The following is a 19,251-nucleotide window of genomic DNA, read 5'->3' as shown; positions in this document are numbered from 1 at the left end:
AAGGACTTGATCCTACAGGAAGCACATGATACACCCTACTCTATTCACCCCGGTGGTACCAAGATGTATCAAGATCTCCGAGAAAGATTCTGGTGGCATGGCATGAAGAGGGAAATAGCGTCTTATGTTGCCAAGTGCGACGTGTGCCAACAAGTCAAGGCTGAGCATTAGCGACCTGCAGGACTGCTACAACCTCTCAAGGTGCCAGAATGGAAGTGGGACAAGATAGCTATGGACTTTGTTACCGGCTTATCAAGGTCTAGCGGAGGCCATGACTCTATATGGGTTATTGTCGACCATTTGACCAAAGTGGCCCATTTCATTCCTGTCAACACCACTTATGATGGGAACAAGTTAGCTAGTCTCTATATTGAGCATATTGTAAGCTTTCATGGAGTTCCCAAGGAAATTGTATCTGACCGAGGCACGCAGTTCACCTCAAGAGTTTGGAAAAAGTTCCAAGAAGCCCTCGGAACAAAGCTCTCTTTCAGCACCACTTTCCACCCGCAAACGGGCGGAAAACAGAAAGAGTGAATCAGATACTAGAAGATATGCTCTGTGCATGCGTCTTGGTGCATGTAGCCAAATGGGAAGATTGTCTACCGTTCGTTGAGTTTTCATACAACAAGAGCTACCAGTCCAGTCTCCGGATGGCCCCATTCGAAGTGTTGTACGAACGAAAGTGACGCACCCCGCTCAACTGGTCTGAAACCGGAGAAGGATGATTTTCGGGGCGGAAGCTTTGCACAAGGCAGAAGAGAAGGTGCAACCGGTCCGAGAGAATCTAATGGCAGCCAAGTCACGACAAAAGAGCTATGCGGATTCTCGCCGCAGGGATGTGGAGTTCATTCCCGGAGACCTGGTGTACCTTCGTGTTACACCTCTCAAGGGAACCAAGCGTTTCCACGTTAAAGGGAAACTTGCTCCAAGGTTCATTGGACCTTTTAAGATCACGGCAAGGCATGGAGAAGTTTCTTATCAGTTGGAACTACCTCCGGAACTTTCGGGTGTGCACAACGTCTTTCACGTGTCACAACTTCGGAAGTGTCTTCAAGCGCCAAATCGTCCGGATCTTTACAAGGACATTGGCCATCACGCCATTGACCTTCAGCCTGATCTCACCTACCACGAGAAGCCGATCCGCATTCTGGATGAAGCTGAGCGTTGCACCAGAAGCCGCACCATCAAGTATTTCAAGGTTCAATGGAGCAACCACACCGAAGCAGAAGCAACATGGGAGCGTGAAGACTATCTCCGATCTGAGTTTCCAGACCTTTTTAGCACCTAACCTAGGAATCTCGGGGACGAGATTCTTGTAAGGGGGATAGGTCTGTCACACCGTGTTTTTACTACCACATTCTCTGTATTGTGAAAATCTGAGCTTGTTATTTTTTTTCAAAACTAATGATGTGAGTGCCATGATTGTCATTGTATGCTTGTGTGTGTGATCATGAGATGATAAAAACCCATTTCACAATATTGAATTGTTTCTAAAAACCTTTACTTATTTCTGATCAAGGTAAAAACCCTACTTTGAGTTGCACTACATGCCCTTGATGGCAAGAGGTGTTTCTACTCAAAGTTGGTGATCTGATTTTTAACTTGTCTTTATATTCCAAAACCACAAAAATAATTATTTTCATAATTATTTCCCTAATTTAATTGCATGTCCATTTCTGAGGCCAGAATTGGCATTCCTACATGGAAAAATACTTTTCTGCCTTAGAAAAATCTGATTAAATTTGGAGATGATCACAAGGAAATATATTTTCCATACATAAGATTTTAAACCCTATTTTATATTATAATTATTTGAATAAAACCCTGGAAGCCATTTCTGTTTATTTTGACCTTTTGAAATATTTCCAAAGGAAATATTCTCAATAAAATCCTAGAAAATTCTAGTAGTATCCCTAAGCCATATTTGGTGTCCACATAAAGTTTCACCTTGATACAAGGTGATTAAGGACCACAAATAACCCTAAAACCCCTTCTGTCTACATTGAAGTTAGAGAAACTCTACATAGCAAAGTTTATCCAATGATGCTGAAACTTTGCAGGAGTGCCTAATACCTCAAATGAGGGTTCCACACAAAAAATGGGATTTGCGGGACTTAGTTTGCCCACACTCTCTTTGAAAGGGACAGATCTGGTCAAATTGAATTGTTTTCAAGTTTACAAAGCTAAACTTGTCCAATTGAGCTCAAACTTGGTGAAACCCCATGTTTTAGCACCAAACCCAAACCTGTTATGTCGCAGCACCAGTGGTGGGGTGCAACCCCCTCAAACCACTGTCGAGCACCTTCTGACAGATGGGAAAAAGCCACCTTAGGAACAGCTAAACCCAACCCCTTTGCCCCAAACTCATAGATTAGGTGGCCAGTATCCATATCTAACCCCAGTCAACTGGCCCCGTCACTGGTTCAAAGTGGAAAGGCCAAAAACTCCAATTTAGGCTTCAGTTCAAGGCTGACAGCACCAGTATTTCTTGTCTCCCTTGACCAGCCAAAGCTCCCAAGAGACCCAAACGGCTAGCCACACTCCCAGCCAGTGCCAGGACATGCTAGACATGTCCAAAGTGCCTCCGAGCGCACCAGCATGCCGTGTCATGCCAAAACTGCGCTCTGGGCACGCTACAGGAAGCCACCAAGGTGGGGGCGACGCTCCCGACCGATTCCAGCCTCCCCCGAGGTGTCCAACCTCCTCCCCGACAACCCCTCTGCGTCGAGAAACCATCAGGGTCCCTCATTCTCCGTGCTAGAGCTCATGCGACGCGTGCCCACGCGCACCAGAACCGGCCAAGGTTGCACGGCCATGGATGCTCGACTCCTCCCTCTCTCACTCTGCAGCAGATGGTTCTGGTAGTCCAAAACCATGTCTTGAGACCGTGGTTTTGATCCCAGCCCCTCTCTGCACCCCCATGCGCGCCACGGTGAGTCACCAGCGCTCCCGAATCGGCTCACCGTCGCGGGCCTATTTATACCCCCCCTCGCTCCAGCACCTCTCAGATAGCTTCACCACGACCACTAGCACCTCCCTAGCCACCCCAGCAAACCAGCAAAGCCCCCGTGCTCGAGATCGACCGAGGCCCCTCCGCCTCGGAACTCCGGTCAATCTCTGACTACACGACGGCTCCTGCGCCCCTCGACCCACCAAATTGACCCCCTCAACCCCAGGAAGCTTTCCCCCAACTCGCCAGAGCATTTTCGTGCCTCTAGTCACCTCCTCGACCACCTCCTGAAACTCCTCCGTCGCGGCCTCCTTGTCGTCGGTGAACCCCTGCCTCTCCGACATTGTTCCGACCACCAGCAGGTAGGCGATGTCATGGCAAACTCGTTCCATTCCTTGTTGGGGCTTGAGAGCATCGGCAGCCTTGCTGGCGTGCTCCTCCTCCTCTTTGGCCAGAGGTAGGAGACGACCCCGACAGGTGAGCCCCACCTGTCAGTAGCCCAGCTTCCTCCCCCGCGCTGCCCATAGCCACTGACCGCAGGGCCCCGCACGTCAGGTTCAAACCTGACGACGCGCGTGCCTGGGCAGGCTATCGGCTGGCCATGGGCCAGCCTAGTTCCAGGCCGAGCCAGCCAGGGACTTAGCCTGTTTTCTTTTATTTTTAAAACCTGATATCTAAGATTTTTATAAAAACATTTACCCAGTGTAAAAATATATTTTTTCCACTTTTATTCTTCTAAAAATATGTAGTATTTAATGATATGATTGGATGAATTTTGCAACAACTATTCTGTTTTACAATAATAAAATGGACTAAATTGGAATAGTTTTGCTTTTGTTGGGTTAATTTTAAAAATGTTCCTTCAAGAAAAAGTGAAGCAAATATTTTTCAAAATGACAACTTAGATTTATCAGTAATAAAGAACATTTTTAAAATGACTTTGTGATCTGTTTCTGTGTGAGCTATTTCTTATTTATTCTTTTATCGACGATAGAAAATCCGTGTGACGAGGGAATCAGAGCGGAAGACCTCGAAGGCCCCGGATACCTAGCTGACCAAGGCAAGCAACCCTTTGACCATGACTGAGCATATGTTATATTGCATGTTAAAATAGCAAGTATTTCCGTTGCATATGATCATGAGTGTCGGTAAATCATCCGATGGTGATGTTACCGATGGCTCCTCCGGAGCACATGCATTAAGCTTGACCCTACCCCCTTTTGAGGATCACACTATTATCATGTTGACAAGTAATGCTAGAGTAAATAACATGAGCATATTGATGACATAAATCAAAGATTTATGAAAACCCTATCGGGTGCCACTAATGCCCGAGGGTGATGATGAGTTAGGTGGCCACTTTTGGTGAAGTGGTGCACCCGGTATTTGTGTAAGTATGGTTTCGGAAATGGGATTAGATTTAAGATGTGTCGACCGTCCCAACCTTACCAGTACGACCACGTTACCCCTTATGGTACGGGGGTATGTTAATTACTCTGGTCGGTGCTAGCAAAGAGCCACATTACTAGTGGTGGGAGTGATGTGTGGTCACTCATTATGGGGTCGTGCCAGGTAGGACGACTATGCCATTTTTATGAGTTCCAGGCACACCGTTGGTCCCTGCATGGTTGTTACTGTCCAGAGTCGGTGCTCGTAAGACGTACAACATATGGGCTGGGTACCAATCGAGTGGACCTCTTTGTCTAGTATCGTCAGGGGAAAGGCATTGATCGGGTACTTACCTCGGGTATGTTATATACCACGAGTCGTGGATGACACGGAAGTTTCCTGGATCTCGTGGGTCCAGCGTACTACCTCTGCAAAGTGTAAAACTATTCGAATAGTCATGTCCACGGTCAAGGACAGTTTGGTAATCCTGCTTAAACTACGTCCAGTTGTTTCCCATAAACCAAGTGTCTGTGAGTGGTGATAAAAAGGTATTGTTATGAAAGTAATGATATGACCAAGTTTGGTGACTTGGCATATAGGGTGAACCCGGATGTTCGGCCCTCGACAGATATATTGATATCTGTAACCTATTCTTCAAAAGTACTTCAATAATTTGATGCATATTCCTGATCATTCCACCAAGAGTAATTCCACCAAAGATGCATGTTATTATTATCCTTCACTTTCATTGTTCATGTCATGGGTTGTTTGCGAGTACATTCGAAGTAATCATTGGCTTGCCACTGGTTATGTTATTGACCAGACATGGAAGGACCGGAGTTTGGAGATGAGTATGCCTTCGGAGACGCCCCTGCGAACTAGGATGCTTCCAAGTCAGAATGCCTATCGGTGTAGGCTTGATGTCATGGGCACCCGCTTAGCCCTTATGATTTCCGCTTCTAGTTGTATTTGAGTGATTTGGACTTAGGCCCTGCCTTGTGAACCTGACCATTCAGTCTTGTGTTGTAATAATCGGTATTTGGATGTAAGACTCTCTTATTCGGTATCTGTGTTCGGTGAGCATTGATCTCTGGGATCACTGAGCACGGCGATCTTGACTCGTAAGTCGGGGTCCCCACAACTTCCCTTATGCATAAGCTTGCATCAAAACTTCACAAATAAATTTCTAAGCAGGCAAGCAAGCTCATATGGACAACACTAAGAGCTCCTAAATAATCACAAATAAGACCACCAATCAAAATTTTAATTGGAGGAGTGGAGGAGTCACATACGAGGGAGCAAATGCTCAAATTCTTAATGCAAATGATGGGATGTAGAGAGAGATCGAAATTTTCCACCAAGAACAGCAAGAACTCGAGCCCTGGCAGACAAATCGGCATTTTTAGAGTGAGAGAGAGAGAGAATGGAGGAAGAAGTACCTGGAAAGGGGCCCAGGTGGGCCCAAGCGACTTGTGGGCGCGGCCAGGGGGGAGGCCGCGCAAGCTGGTCACCTGGACAGAGGGTTCCCACTAGCTGGCTCCAGCTGCCCGTGCGTCACTTTTTCGATGGAAATTTTTATTTTGAATTTTCTGGAATTTTTCTGACAACTTCACTTTTGAATTTTTTTCGAAATACTAAAAGCTGCAAAACTTCCGGTAAGCTCGAAACAATAGTAAAACATATGAAGTTTCAAAAACATTAAACTATGGTACAACAAGGAGGAAGAAAGATAAAGGAAATGAAACATAAGAAGCTTCACTTTTTACTCATATAAAACATATTTGTTAGCAAGGTTGATCAAGTCTTACTACCAATTAGGTGTTATATCAAGCAAAAAGTTTCACTTCTTATAAAGCAATCATGGTACCTTTATTTCAATGGATATTGTCCCCACCATAATGGTTTTGTATTTGTGCTGCACATGTAGAGGACAATCCCACTCTCCAAACTTCACGGTCTCAATATTCTCAATAGAATTAAGGCCATGCCTTTTATCAATCTTCTTCGGGAAATATACCGTGTGCTCCTTCTCATTAACATTGAAGGCCACCTTTCCTTTATTGCAATCAATAATAGCACCTGCAGTGTTAAGAAAAGGTCTACCTAGAATAATAGACATGCTCCCATCCTTGGGCATGTCAAGCACAAGAAAGTCAGTAAGGATCAAGCAATTAGCAACTTCAACGGGAACATCCGCACAAATTCCTACAAGAACGGTTGTTGACTTAGCAACCATTTGAAGAGAGATATCTGTAGGCTTTAGTTTATCTAGACATAGCCTTTTGTAAAGAGTGAAAGGCATAACACTCACTCCTGCACCAAGATCACATAAAGCAGTTTTGACATAATTATTTTTTATGGAGCAAGGAATGGTGGGTATACCTGGATCACCAAGCTTCCCAGGAATCTTGCCACTGAAAGAGTAATTAGCAAGCATAGTAGATATTGCCTCATTAGGAACTCTTTTTTTGTTAGTAACAATATCTTTCATATACCTTGAGTATGGAGGCAACTTAGTAGCATCAGTCAAAGGAATTTGAAGAAAAAGAGGTTTCATTCAATCACAAAATTTATTGTAATGCTCTTCTTCTTTAGTTTTGAAAGACTTATCTGGGAAGGGCATTGATTTTTTTTCCATGGTTCTCTTTCCTTCCCATGTTTTCTTGCAGTAATATCTTCTCTAGTATACCTTTTGCGCTTGTCTGGTGCTTCTTCTACTCGTATCTCAGGAGGATCAATATTCTCATTATGTTTATCAGGTTCACCACCATCTTCAGTTTCAGCATCGAAAATAGATATACTATTAGGATCAACAATGGGCTCTTCATTAATTAAGGGATCATTGGAGTTGTCAGCCTCCTTGTGTTTCTTCTTCTTCTTTCAGGAGCTGACAATGTCTTCTTCTTGCAATTGAGAATCTTGCTCGATCATGTTTGGATGCCCCTCCAGATAAAGGGGGTCCTGGGTATGTGTACCTCCTCGGGTCTTTATACCACATGCGTGCGTATCAACTTGTTTGGCATTGTTAGCAAGAAAATCATTTTGCACATTAGAAATTTGTTCAAGCTGAGTTTGAACCATATGAAAATGCTTAATAAGACCTTTAACATCATTAACAGTTCTATTTAAAACATCAAGCAAACTTTTGATAGCAAGGGAATTATCATGCAATTGGCTTTGAATCCACTCATTAAAGTAATTTTGCTTGACAATGAAATTATCAAGCTCATCTAAACATTACCCAGGAGACTTACATGATTCTTGCATTGAATTCTAAAAGGGAGTGTTCCTCTACCATAGGTGGGTGAGTGGTAGGCTCACATATTTGCTCAATAGGAGGTAGATTCTTCACGTCTTCAGCTTTAATACCTCTCTCTTTCATAGACTTCTTGGCTTCTTGCATAATTTCTGGACTTAAGAAAAGCATACCTCTCTTCTTGGGTGATGGAGGTGGTTCAAGAAGGGATCAATCATCATGATTCTTAGCTATCTTGCCCATTAATTCTTCGGCATCATCCGGTGTTCTTTCCTTGAAAACACAACCAGCACAACTATCCAGATAGGTTCTAGATTCATCGGTTAGACCGGCATAAAATATATCAAGCAATTCATTCTTTGGAATTCCATGTACAGGTCTAGCCTTAAGCAAAGTGCAATACCTCCCCCAAGCTTTAGGGAGGTGCTCATCCTGCAACTATTTAAAGTTATAAATTGAGGACTCTTAATGGAACAAAAGATTGAGCTAAATCTAGAGGACTCTTAATGGAACCACATGGTAGTGCATCATACCATACTTTAGCATCTTCCTTCAAAGAGAAAGGAAGTAGCTTAGTAACATAATAAGTTCTCTTCTTGTCCTCTGTAGTGAATAAGCCACCCAACTCAGTGAGTTTGGTAAGGTGTGCAATAGCATCGTCATCTTCTTTGCCATAAAAGGGGTCAGCTTCAACTGTGGATGTAAGTGAAAGATCAACAAAGAAATCAAAATCAACATCCTCAATGCAAATAGGAGATGAAGAAAACTTAGGATTAGGAGTAAACTTGTTCTTCATAGAATGCTTTTCAAGTAGCTTCTTAACACAAGCAGGGTCAGAGTCAGCACACTCTGTAAGTTCCCTGCATAAATATCATCAAGTTCAATATAATCATCATCGAGAATTATTTCCTTGAGACCACTCAAGTCTGGGTAACCAAAAGATCTACTAATGGGGTAGCGTGTAACAGGAAGTTCAATTCCAGACTACTTAGCAGCCTTAGCAATCTGAGTCTCAATAAATAACCAAGCAAACCAGTCTCATCAATAGTAGTGGAAGCATCATCAAAACTATCAGGCATAGTAACAGAGTCGGTAGAAGCGACATGTGATGGTGGTGAAGCGAACTTACTCATAACGGAAGGTGAATCAAGCGTAGCGCTAGTGCTAAGAACCGTACCTTTTCTAGTAGTGGATGGTTAAATTGGAACCTTGGGGTCTCCTTTCTTACCCATAGTGAATAAATTGCAGCAAGAAAAATAACTCCAAGTAGACTTGTAAATAAAGCTAGGCTCCCCGGCAACGGCGCGTGAAAAAGGTCTTGATAGCCCACAAGTGTAGGGGATCGCAATAGTCTTCACGGGTAAGTTAACCCAATTTATTGATTCAACACGAGGGGAGCCAAAGAATATTTATAGGCTTTAACAGTTGAGTTGTCAATTCAACCGCACCTGAAAGATACTTGCTTGGCAACGAAATATTAGTAGCAACGGTGATATGGATGTGATGGTGGCAACGGGAATAATAGTGGCAAAGCAACAAAAGTAAAACGATGAAAGGAAAGTAACTTGTGACTAGCAGGATTAAAACACTACATTCTAAGGAGATGGATGGTTGGTCATGGATGAGAGATATCATGTATTTAATTCGGGGCAAGACACATAGAAAAGTAATGATCATCTAGGCATATATCAAACATTAGGCATGTATCCCGAGGTAGTCGTGCGTGCTTGCAATAAGAACTTGCACAACATCTTTTGTCCTACCATCCCGCTATCAACGGGGCGAAAAGAAACATATGGAGATTAAGGTGCTCCTGTCAAAGAGCACCGGAACAAAGCATTAACAATCAATGGATACATGGAATCCTCAAACTATAGCCTATCCTCTTTGGTGTCCCAAGCTGTCACCATTAGGATCGTCGGTTTCTGACTATAATAGGTGCATACTACTCATAGATACGATCTAGAACACAAATATATTCATGAAAACATAATGAATTCAGATCTGAAATCATGGCACTCGGGCCCAAAGTGACAAGCCTTAAGAGTAACAAGTAGTAGCAAAGATGATAAACACCATAGTAGATGATATGCAACATGCCCCCAAAAATCCGACGAACTATTACATGATCTAACTCATCCAATCTCTCCCATCTCCTTCACCTACAGCAGGGAATTACTCACACATGACGGGAGAAGCCATGGAAGGATGATGGAGTGGTGATGGTGATGACGATGGCGACGATTTCCCCTCTCCGGAGGCCAAAACAGCCTCCAGATTAGCTCTCCCGATGAAGAACCGAGTGTGGCAGCGGCTCCGCGTTGAGAACTTGCAAAACAACTTCTGTTCTGGAATTTCCTTGTCACGGGTAAAAATAGAAGCCAAAGTAGGGCACTAGAGGGGGTGGGCCCCGCCCAGTCGGCCTCCTAGCGTGGCCAGGGTGCAGGATGCGCGAGCAGGTCACCTGGGGGCCCTGTGGCTCCCCTCTGGCCCATGGTCCCTCTCGGAACGTGGATTTCCTCTATTTTTATGGGATTTTTCCGGGGCGTCTAAATATTCATTTTCATGCACACAAGAAAACCATACAGGCAGCTCTATTGAAAACAGCGTCAGTCCGGGTTAGTTTCATTCAAATCATGCAAGAATGAGGCCAAAATAATAGCAAAAGTGTTTGGAAAAGTCGATATGTTTGAGACGTACTAGATAGTAGTATAAGTATCCTTGGGAACCCACTCGACCTTGGCTTGGGGTTCTTCCTCAAATAAGTGAATCTCCTCTTGAAGCTTTCCCTTGCCCTTGTGGTCTTGTGGTAGAAGGCCATCTTGAGAGATTGTTCCCTTGGGAGGAGTAGGATCATACTTCTCTTCTCGAGGAACAAACTTGGGAATGGGATATGGACCTTCTTCCCAAACATCTCTGTTGACATTGAAGTAGCCAACACCTTGCTTCTTCTGATGTCCTACTTGCTTGCGCACAATTTCCTCGAATTTCATAGTTCCGGCAAGACTCTCGATGACACCTCTCTCTTTAATCCCTTTCAATAAATCATTTTCTTGCTCAAGCGTAACTAGGCTAAGATAATCATTAGTGGAATCAAGAGATCTACTAGCAACAACATCATTTGATCTAGCGTGAGCATTGTTGTTACTTGATGAAGACACTTTCTTGCCTTTGTTACTAGTGTTCTTAGGTTTAACTTGTGGAACAAAAGTAGACAATATTAATCATTTGGTTGGATAAGAAGAACTCTTCTTTCAAAGATCATCGTTGATTGCTTTTAGAAACTCATGCTCTTGCTCTAAATTTAGCTTGTTGATGCGTAGCTTCTCATGAGTTCTTGCAAGCTCTCTATGATCTTCTAGAGTAGGTTCATGAGCTATCTTAAGAGTGTTTAATTCTTTAGTTAGTCCTTCAGTCTCTTTCTTATCATCATCATTTGACTTCTCTTGACTAGCATGATTATTTTCAAGTTCATTTTCAATGTTATCACTAGTCTTATCAAAGAGCAAGTCATCTTCTCCTAACAATTCATCCTCATAACTATAAAAGTCAAAGTACTCGGGGTGTGATACCTTGGGGCCTTTTGCCATGAAGCAGTTTCCAATCCCTTCACTTGGTGAATCAAATAAGTCACATGAGTTGGAGGAAACGAGTGCAAGACCGGCAACACCTTCATCTTGACTATAGTCAGAGTTGGAATGGTAGCTTCTCTCGGATTGGTTGTCAAACTCGGAGCCGGGAACTCATTCACTAACATGAGTTTGATGTCTTCTTCTTGAGCTGTTCTTGGTGTACTTGTCCTTCTTCTCCGATTCTTTGCCTCTTCGGGAGTGTCTTCATCCATAATGATCTTCTCTACTCCTTCTCTCTGTGCGAGGTGGCTCATCCCTTGAGCTTCATCTTCTAGGTGACGCTTCTCTTCATTTGTGGGGAGCCGATCACTCATTGGAATAATGTCCAGGCTTTCCACAGTTGTAGCAGTTTCGGTCAAGACTAGAGGAACGCTTCTCATCATATCTTGAGCTTGAGCTTCTCTCTTTGCATCTACTCTTGTAGAACTTGTTGAATTTTCTCACCATGAGGCTGATCTCTTCATTGATAACAAGGTTGTTATTTGAAGTAACGGGAGTATCACTTAAAGCTTTGTAAGCACAGATTGACTTGTTGTGCAACTCATCTTTGTCCTTGAGTGACATTTCATGAGCGACAATCCTTCCAATGAATTCACTTGGCTTGAGATCCTTGTAGTTTGGCATCATTTGGATTAATATGCACAAGGTGTTGTATGTTCCATCCAAGGCTCTAAGTATCTTCTTGATGATGAATTTGCCCGTCATCTCTTCACTTCCTAAGCCAGCAATCTCATTTGTGATGCGAGCTAGCCTAGAGTACATCTCAGCGACTTCTTCACCATCCTTCATCTTGAACTTGTCAAGCCGACTTTGAAGCACATCCAACTCAGATTCCCTCACAGAATCAGTACTTTCATGCATATCAATCAAAGTATCCCAAATTTCCTTTGCATTATCAAGGCAGCTAATTTTGTTGAATTCTTTGGGACACAAGCAGATGAACAGGATATCACAGGCTTGAGCATTGTGTTGCAACATCTTCAGCTCATCCGTTGTCGCATCACGATCCGGTTCTTTTCCTTCTGTGAAGAATTCACCTTGCACACCAACACGAACAACAGCCCAAACGACATGACTATGACCAAGAATATGCATTTTCATCTTATGCTTCGAACTAGCGAAATTAGTACCATCAAAGTATGGACCTCTACGGTGATAATTCCCTCACTAGGCGCCATACTCACCTAGGTTGTGAAACTAATATAATGGATACCAAAGCTCTGATATCACTTTCAGGATCGAAAGTATGTCTAGGGGGGGTGTTTAGACTACTTGATAAGATAAATACTTAGCTTTTTCCCAATTTTAGTTGTGGGCCAGTTTTAGCAATTATGACTAGTCAAGTTCACCCTACACATGCACATCTAAGAGTATAGCAGCGGAAAGTAAGTCATGCAAATGTAAAGTAGAGGGTAAGGTAGGGAGATCAAACACAAAGGTTGACATGGAGATTTTGGCATGGTTCCGATAGGTGGCACTATCGTACGTCCATGTTAGTGGAGACTTCAACCCACGAAGGGTAACAACTGCGGGAGTCCACGGAGGGCTCCACCCACAAGGGGTCCACGAAGAAGCGGCCTTGTCTATTCCACCATGGCTTCCGTCCACATAGGACTAGCCTCACTCATGGTAGATCTTATCAAAATAGGCGATCTCCTTGCCCTTACAAACATCTTAGTTCAACTCCACAACACGAAGTAGGAGGCTCCCAAGCGACACCTAACCAATCTAGGAGGCACCACCCTCCAAAAGGTGATAGATGCGGTAGAATGATGAACTCCTTGCTCTTGTGTTTTAAAAGATAGTCTCCACAACACTCAATCAATCTCTCACAGATTTGGCATGGGTAGGAGAGATTGATCTTTTGGAAAGCAACTTGGGGAGGCTAGAAATCAAGGTTCAAATGGTTGGAATGGATTCTCTTGCTCTCAGGACATGAGTAGGTGGCTCTCTCTCAAAAAAATGGATATGGCAAGTGTAAGCGTATTCTGAGTGCTTTCTCTACGAATGAGAGGTAGGTGGAGGGGTATATATAGGCATACCCCAAAATCCAATCGTTCCAACATTATTGCCCACCTCGGTGACACCGAAATGAATCTCGGTGGTACCGAGTTGCACTAAATGTGGCAACTTTTGAGTTCTCGATGATATTGATATAGGAATTTCGGTGGTACAGATACGATGACCTAGACGAGTTTCCAAATCTCGGTGAGACCGATTTCAAACTCGGAAATTCTGATTCTTGAATTCTTCTCTACAGAAAGTTGGTCACTAAATATCGGTGGCACCGATGTGAAAGTTGGTGGTATCGAGATGGTAGGGTTTGGTATAGGATGTGTCAAGAATAAAATCGGTAGGGATGAATGGAAATAGTTGGCGGTGATGGGGTTGTGCATTAGGGGTAGGCCTACGGATCCGCTTCCCTAAGCCTACCCAGGATCCCTCACGGATATCACTGTCCTACAAGTCACGGTTGAAGCCTCGACCTCACTCGGTTTGACAACCGTTACTTGGCCTGCTCAGAGTCACTCGGACAACCTCGCGTCAGTAGGACGGATCTCGTCACTCGGTCCACAGCAAGATGAAGGCACCGAAGAGGAAGCAACGGTCAAGGACTTAATCTGCCACATGAAGTTATCAGATTCCGGGCTCCGCATAACCCTAAGGATTCGAACAATGGGGCATGTACGAAGGTCTCTTCCTGCTCTGCCTCGCCTAGCCCACTACTCGATGGAAACGATGAGGGACTTGCTCGATTGCGAGGGTAGCATAGGACACAACAGTTTACCCAGGTTCGGGCCGCTCCGAAGCATAAAACCCTACTCCTGCTTTTGCTGGATTGCCTCTCGCAGAGGTGGTGGATGAATTAGTATAGTGCTCTCGAGCCTCCGGAGGCCAAGTGGCTAGGTGTATTGTTCTACCATCCGAATAAACTCTCTCTCTCTCTCAAGTATCCTACCCTCTCTATTTATGTCGGAGGCCTGGGTCCTCTTCCCTCATAGCTTTGGCGAGAAGGGATCCCACAGCGGCTAATTTTGAAGGGAAACAGGGGAACATGCTCCCCTGCCCAAAGGTGGTCTTCGCGTGCAAAGTAACTGTCCACGCTGCAGCGACGGGCCTGAGGGTGACGTTTGCCCTACTGGCGAGCGGCTGCGGCTTTGTTGCACCAGAATGGAAACCTTTGGAACCCCTATACGCTCCCTCCTCCTTTGCACCAAAGGGGAAACTGCCCCGTCCTTCCATCTGCTGCTCGCCTGTCCTTTCCTGGCGTCACCCTTGATTCATGAGGCCTGGCCTTGCCTCACAATAACCGCCGCTCCGGAGGAGTCGCGAGGAGGCCCCATGCGGGTCTTGACGCTGCTCCTCCTCGTAAGGCTTGGCCCCTCACGAGGGCCTTACGTTGAACTGTGTCAGGCTCGTTGGTTTGCTCTAGTGAGGCGGGCCCGCCCTGGGCCACAGGCAGGCAGGTCTGGGTACCCCCAATCCCAGAACACCGACAGTAGCCCCTGGGCCCGCGGAGTGCTCGCGTTGTCTTTGGGACGGAGCCTCGGGGGGCAGAATGAGACACCGTGGGCCCTCGAATGCCTGTAGGCCAGGCCGTCGTGTGTCACGCGGCTGGTGTCTGGTCCTCCTTGTCCTCTATCTCTGCCCCCCTTATTAGGTGCCCTGCTTGTAGCTTCGGTGCCTTATTGCTTTCCTTCTTCCGTACTCGCCTTTCTTCTTAGGTCTCCGACTCCAACCGGCGCCTCCCAGATCCTGTGCCGCATAGTTCCTTGACAGTTCAGTAATGGCGCCCGCCGACAAGCACAAGCTAGAGGGGCACGATCCGGCCCCGGCTTGTCCGCTCCTCGACTGCGCCCTTTCCAAGGACGCAGATCTTGTCCCAGTGTTTCCATGGACCGCGGCCGAGTCCAGCAAGCACGGGCGAACCCTGATTTGGCCTAGCACCATCGAGGAGCGGCCCTTGCCCGGGGCGGTATACCCCTTCTTCCTTCACAGTATTTACGCCATGATGGTGATACGTCTCCAACGTATCTATAATTTTTGATGGTTTCATGTTATTATCTTGTCAAACTTTGGATGTTTTGGATGCCTTTTATATATTTTTTGGGACTAACTTATTAACTCAGTGCCAAGTGCCAGTTCCTGTTTTTTCCATGTTTTTGACCCCTTTCAGAGGAGATTTTGAAACGGAGTCCAAAAGGAATAAAATCCCCGAAAATATTTTTTCCGTAACAGAAGAAGATGAGGAGACTTGAGAGCCAAGGCAGCGGGGCCCCTGGGGCCCCACAAGTCCTCACCCCGCGGCCAGGGGGGAGGCCGCGGCCCACAGGCTTGTGGGCCCCCTGGACCTCCTTTGCCCTAGGGTTTGCATCTATATATCCCCAAAAATTCCACAAAAAATCAGGAGATCATCGAAAGTACTTTTCCGCCGCCGCAAGCTTCTGTCTCCGCAAGATCCCATCTGGGGCACGTTCTCGTGCCCTGTCGGAGGGGGGATTCGGATACGGAGGGCTTCTGCATCAACACCATGACCTCTCCGGTGATGCGTGAGTAGTTCACCATAGACCTATGGGTCCATAACTAGTAACTAGATGGCTTCTTCTCTCTCTTGGATCTTCAATACAAAGTTCTCCATTATCTTCATGGAGATCTATCCGATGTAATCTTCTTTTGCGGTGTGTTTGTCGAGATCCGATGAATTGTGGATTTATGATCAGATTATCAATGAATCTTATTTGAGTTTCTTCTGATCTCTCTTATGCATGATTTCATATCCTTGTAATTCTCTTCGAGTTGTGGGTTTTGTTTGGCCAACTAGATCTAGGGTTCTTGCATTGGGAGAAGTGCTTGGTGTTGGGTTCATACCGTGCAGTGACCTCACCCAGTGATAGAAGGGGTAGCGAGGCATGCATCGTGTTGTTGCCATCAAGGGTAAAAAGATGGGGTTTTCATCATTGGTTTGAGATTATCCCTCTACATCATGTCATCTTGCTTAAGGCATTACTCTGTTCGTCATGAACTCAATACACTAAATGCATGCTGGATAGCGGTCGATGTGTGGAGTAATAGTAGTAGATTAAAGCAGGATGTGCCATCATGATGGTTCAACCAGTGATGGTTCGACCTCTCAATCCCACCTTCGATCCCACCTTACCCGTGCGGTAAAAAAGAGGAGCAACAACCCTCGTTGACCCCGCGCGCAAAAAGATCGCACGAGCATCCCATGTTCCCACGTTCCCTCGCAACCTTCCTCCGCACAATTGAAAAAAGGAAACAACCACGACCCAGTCCCGTCCCCCGTCACATGTCCTTTGTCCCGGTCTGCCCCACCTCTCGCTCCCGATCTCTTCTCTCCCTCGATCTCGCCGCCGCCGCACCCACAGTCGTGTTCCCCGATGAACTGCCCATCCCATCGCCATCGGGCGCCCGCCTCGATCGCCGTCTCGCAGCCCGTGCACGCCGCCCTTGTACGACCTGCTCGCCTCCACCACCGCAAGAGGCATCTCTTCCAAGGCGCCACAGCAGCAGCACCATCAGCTGTTCGGCGAGATCGCCGACCAGGCCGTCTCCAAGGTGCCGCGGCAGCAGCACCAGCAACTGTTCGGCGAGATCCCCGACCGCACCGGCCACGCCCGCTTTCACCGCGGCCCCATCTAGTCACCGCCGCCGCCGCCTCCTCCAGCTCTGGTCGCTCCTCCTCCTTCCCCACCGCGCCCTCTCGCCCTCGAGCTGTCCAGGCCAGCCCCTTTGGCCGTCGTGGTGCCGGTTTCGATGGCTGTCTCGGTCCCGCAGCCACAGAGCCTGACGCTAGACTTCACCAAGCCGAACCTGACCATGTTGGGCGCGACGTCCGTGACGTCCACGTCCTTCTTCTCGTTGGTGACCGTTGCCGAGGGGAGCGTGTCCAAGGGCCGCAGCCTGGTGTCCGCCGGCAAGCCGCCGCTGTCCGGGCACAAGAGGAAGCCCTGCACCGGCGCGCACTCGGAGGCCAACACCACGGGCAGCCGATGCCACTGCTCCAAGAGAAGGAAGAACCACGTGAAGACGACGGTGAGAGTAGCTCGCATCCATCCAAATCCAGTGAAACGCCGCCGATGTCTGGGTAGTAGACGTGCGCGAGCTTCGGGGGCCATAGTATCACTGGGGAGGAGGGCAGACAAATGAGAGGGAGGCTGCTCGCCGAGAAGAAAGCCAACCAGCTTCTCACCAGGGTACGTAACTGATTTCCCCTTTGCAATATTAGCTGATCATTGCTTTTGTCATCATATTCCTGAAGTAGAATAGTTTTTTGTGTCCATATACTCTTTTTATTTTACTGCTATGGATTGGATTAAATCTGATTTTTGATATATATCTTGATTTAGTCTGCTTCAGGTTCATGGCCGGTGTATTCGTTCTTCGATGGTGACACTATCCATGTCAAGCGGCGGCATGATAAGAGCTCCGGCGAGGTCCTCATGTGCCGGTGCATCTTGAAGCACATGCTGCCGACTCTGGGTGGTGTGGCTCTATTCCTTCCCCGTCCTGTTTTTCTTCACTCTCCCTTGGTTACTTTTCGCCTTAATCTTGATTTTTTTGTCGGTTCATGTTGTACGTTAGTTCTTTCTCTGTTGGATGTTCGGCCCGTTGATGTTGCATGGAAGCATTGGAAGCAAAAAAAATGTCACATACCTTCCTGTAAGTGCATTTCCCCATCTTAATTTGGGTTGCTCTCGATGTCTCGCTTATCTATTCTCCTCCGCCCATCGTTCAGTGCAGGGTTGGTTCATGAAATCAGATAATGTGATGTCATTTAGTTTACCCAACTGCTACATTGAAGATCGAGGAGTACAAGTGTGTATTAATTTGAACACAAAGTGTTACAATCTTCATTTTGAACTTATCTGTGCAAGTAGATAAATTGGTCGTATATTAGTCTACACTTTTAGACCAAAATAAGTTCTACATGGGCTTCTTCGAAGGAAAATGAAACCCCACCTGCACCTTTAGCTCCCCGTATGTGTGTGATCACTTGTTGAGTTTTCCAACGTGATCAGTTTTCTTATGAATTCGTGGGATTTTATATTCTAATCAAGTCCCGCAGTTCTATGTTTTAATTCATGTGCAATAGTCACAAACAGATCTGCCTTGGATTCAAAATATTGCAGGCTTGAACTTATTTACGTTTCAGTCAACTTTTGTTCACCAATGTCAGCCAGTGGGAGAGCCAAGTTTTCCTTCGACTATTCTAAATTTTCCTTGGACTATTCTCAATTTGTAAATTGCAGCTGAATTCTGAGTACATTTATGCCATCTATAGAAATAGATGGCCTGATGTGCCACTGTGCAACATCACGACGACGAACATCACCCAGTGAACACTGAAAAATTCTCGGATCAATATGCATTTGCGACTTGTTGTTCCGTCCTGTTTTAGTAAGGTTGCATCTCTTATATTCTATAATCTTTTGGTAATTTTGTAGATTAGGAAGTTTAATTCTTTTCTGATGATAGTTTAACTGTAGTCAAGATATGGAATCTGCATGTCCATTTTACTGTATGTATCTGTTTTTACACTTCTATTATAGGTCTCGGAGTATTATGCCCGTTCAAGAAGCACAAGACCAAGCCTCTTCAGCAAGATTTTCAATATTAAGGGGGAAATCTTAAGGGGTACAAGTAAACACACAAAGCTCTAGATATATTTAGTAATAAATTTTCTTTGTACCTTGCATTGTAATTACACATGGGAAATACGGATGAGGTTCTCCATGTCAGCTGCAATCACAGATCTAAGAACCACCTTTTTAATGTAATTGATAAAATGATCAAGGAGTAACCGTGTGACCCACTATGTAGAGAAAGTGTAAGAACGACACACCTATTAACCCTAAATGTTATCAAGTTCAGGTATTACCATTATTGTATATATTCAAGCAGTGTGATGTAGTTACCATGACACATATCTTCACGAGAGAAGTTTTTGTGAAGCTGTAGCATAGGATAGCTTTTCTTCAGCACAGTTCAGATCAACATTGAAT

At 45.5% G+C, this 19,251-nt stretch overlaps 1 pseudogene; it reads left to right on the top strand.

Annotated features, from left to right (window-relative positions):
- Positions 1–18,588, top strand: part of LOC123396364 — a 99,587-nt pseudogene extending 80,999 nt beyond the window's left edge.
- The last annotated feature ends 663 nt before the right edge of the window (positions 18,589–19,251 follow it).

The sequence above is a fragment of the Hordeum vulgare genome, chromosome 5H (assembly GCF_904849725.1).
Source record: "Hordeum vulgare subsp. vulgare chromosome 5H, MorexV3_pseudomolecules_assembly, whole genome shotgun sequence".
NCBI classification, from domain to species: Eukaryota; Viridiplantae; Streptophyta; class Magnoliopsida; order Poales; family Poaceae; genus Hordeum; species Hordeum vulgare.
This window is presented reverse-complemented; position numbering and strand designations above follow the sequence as displayed.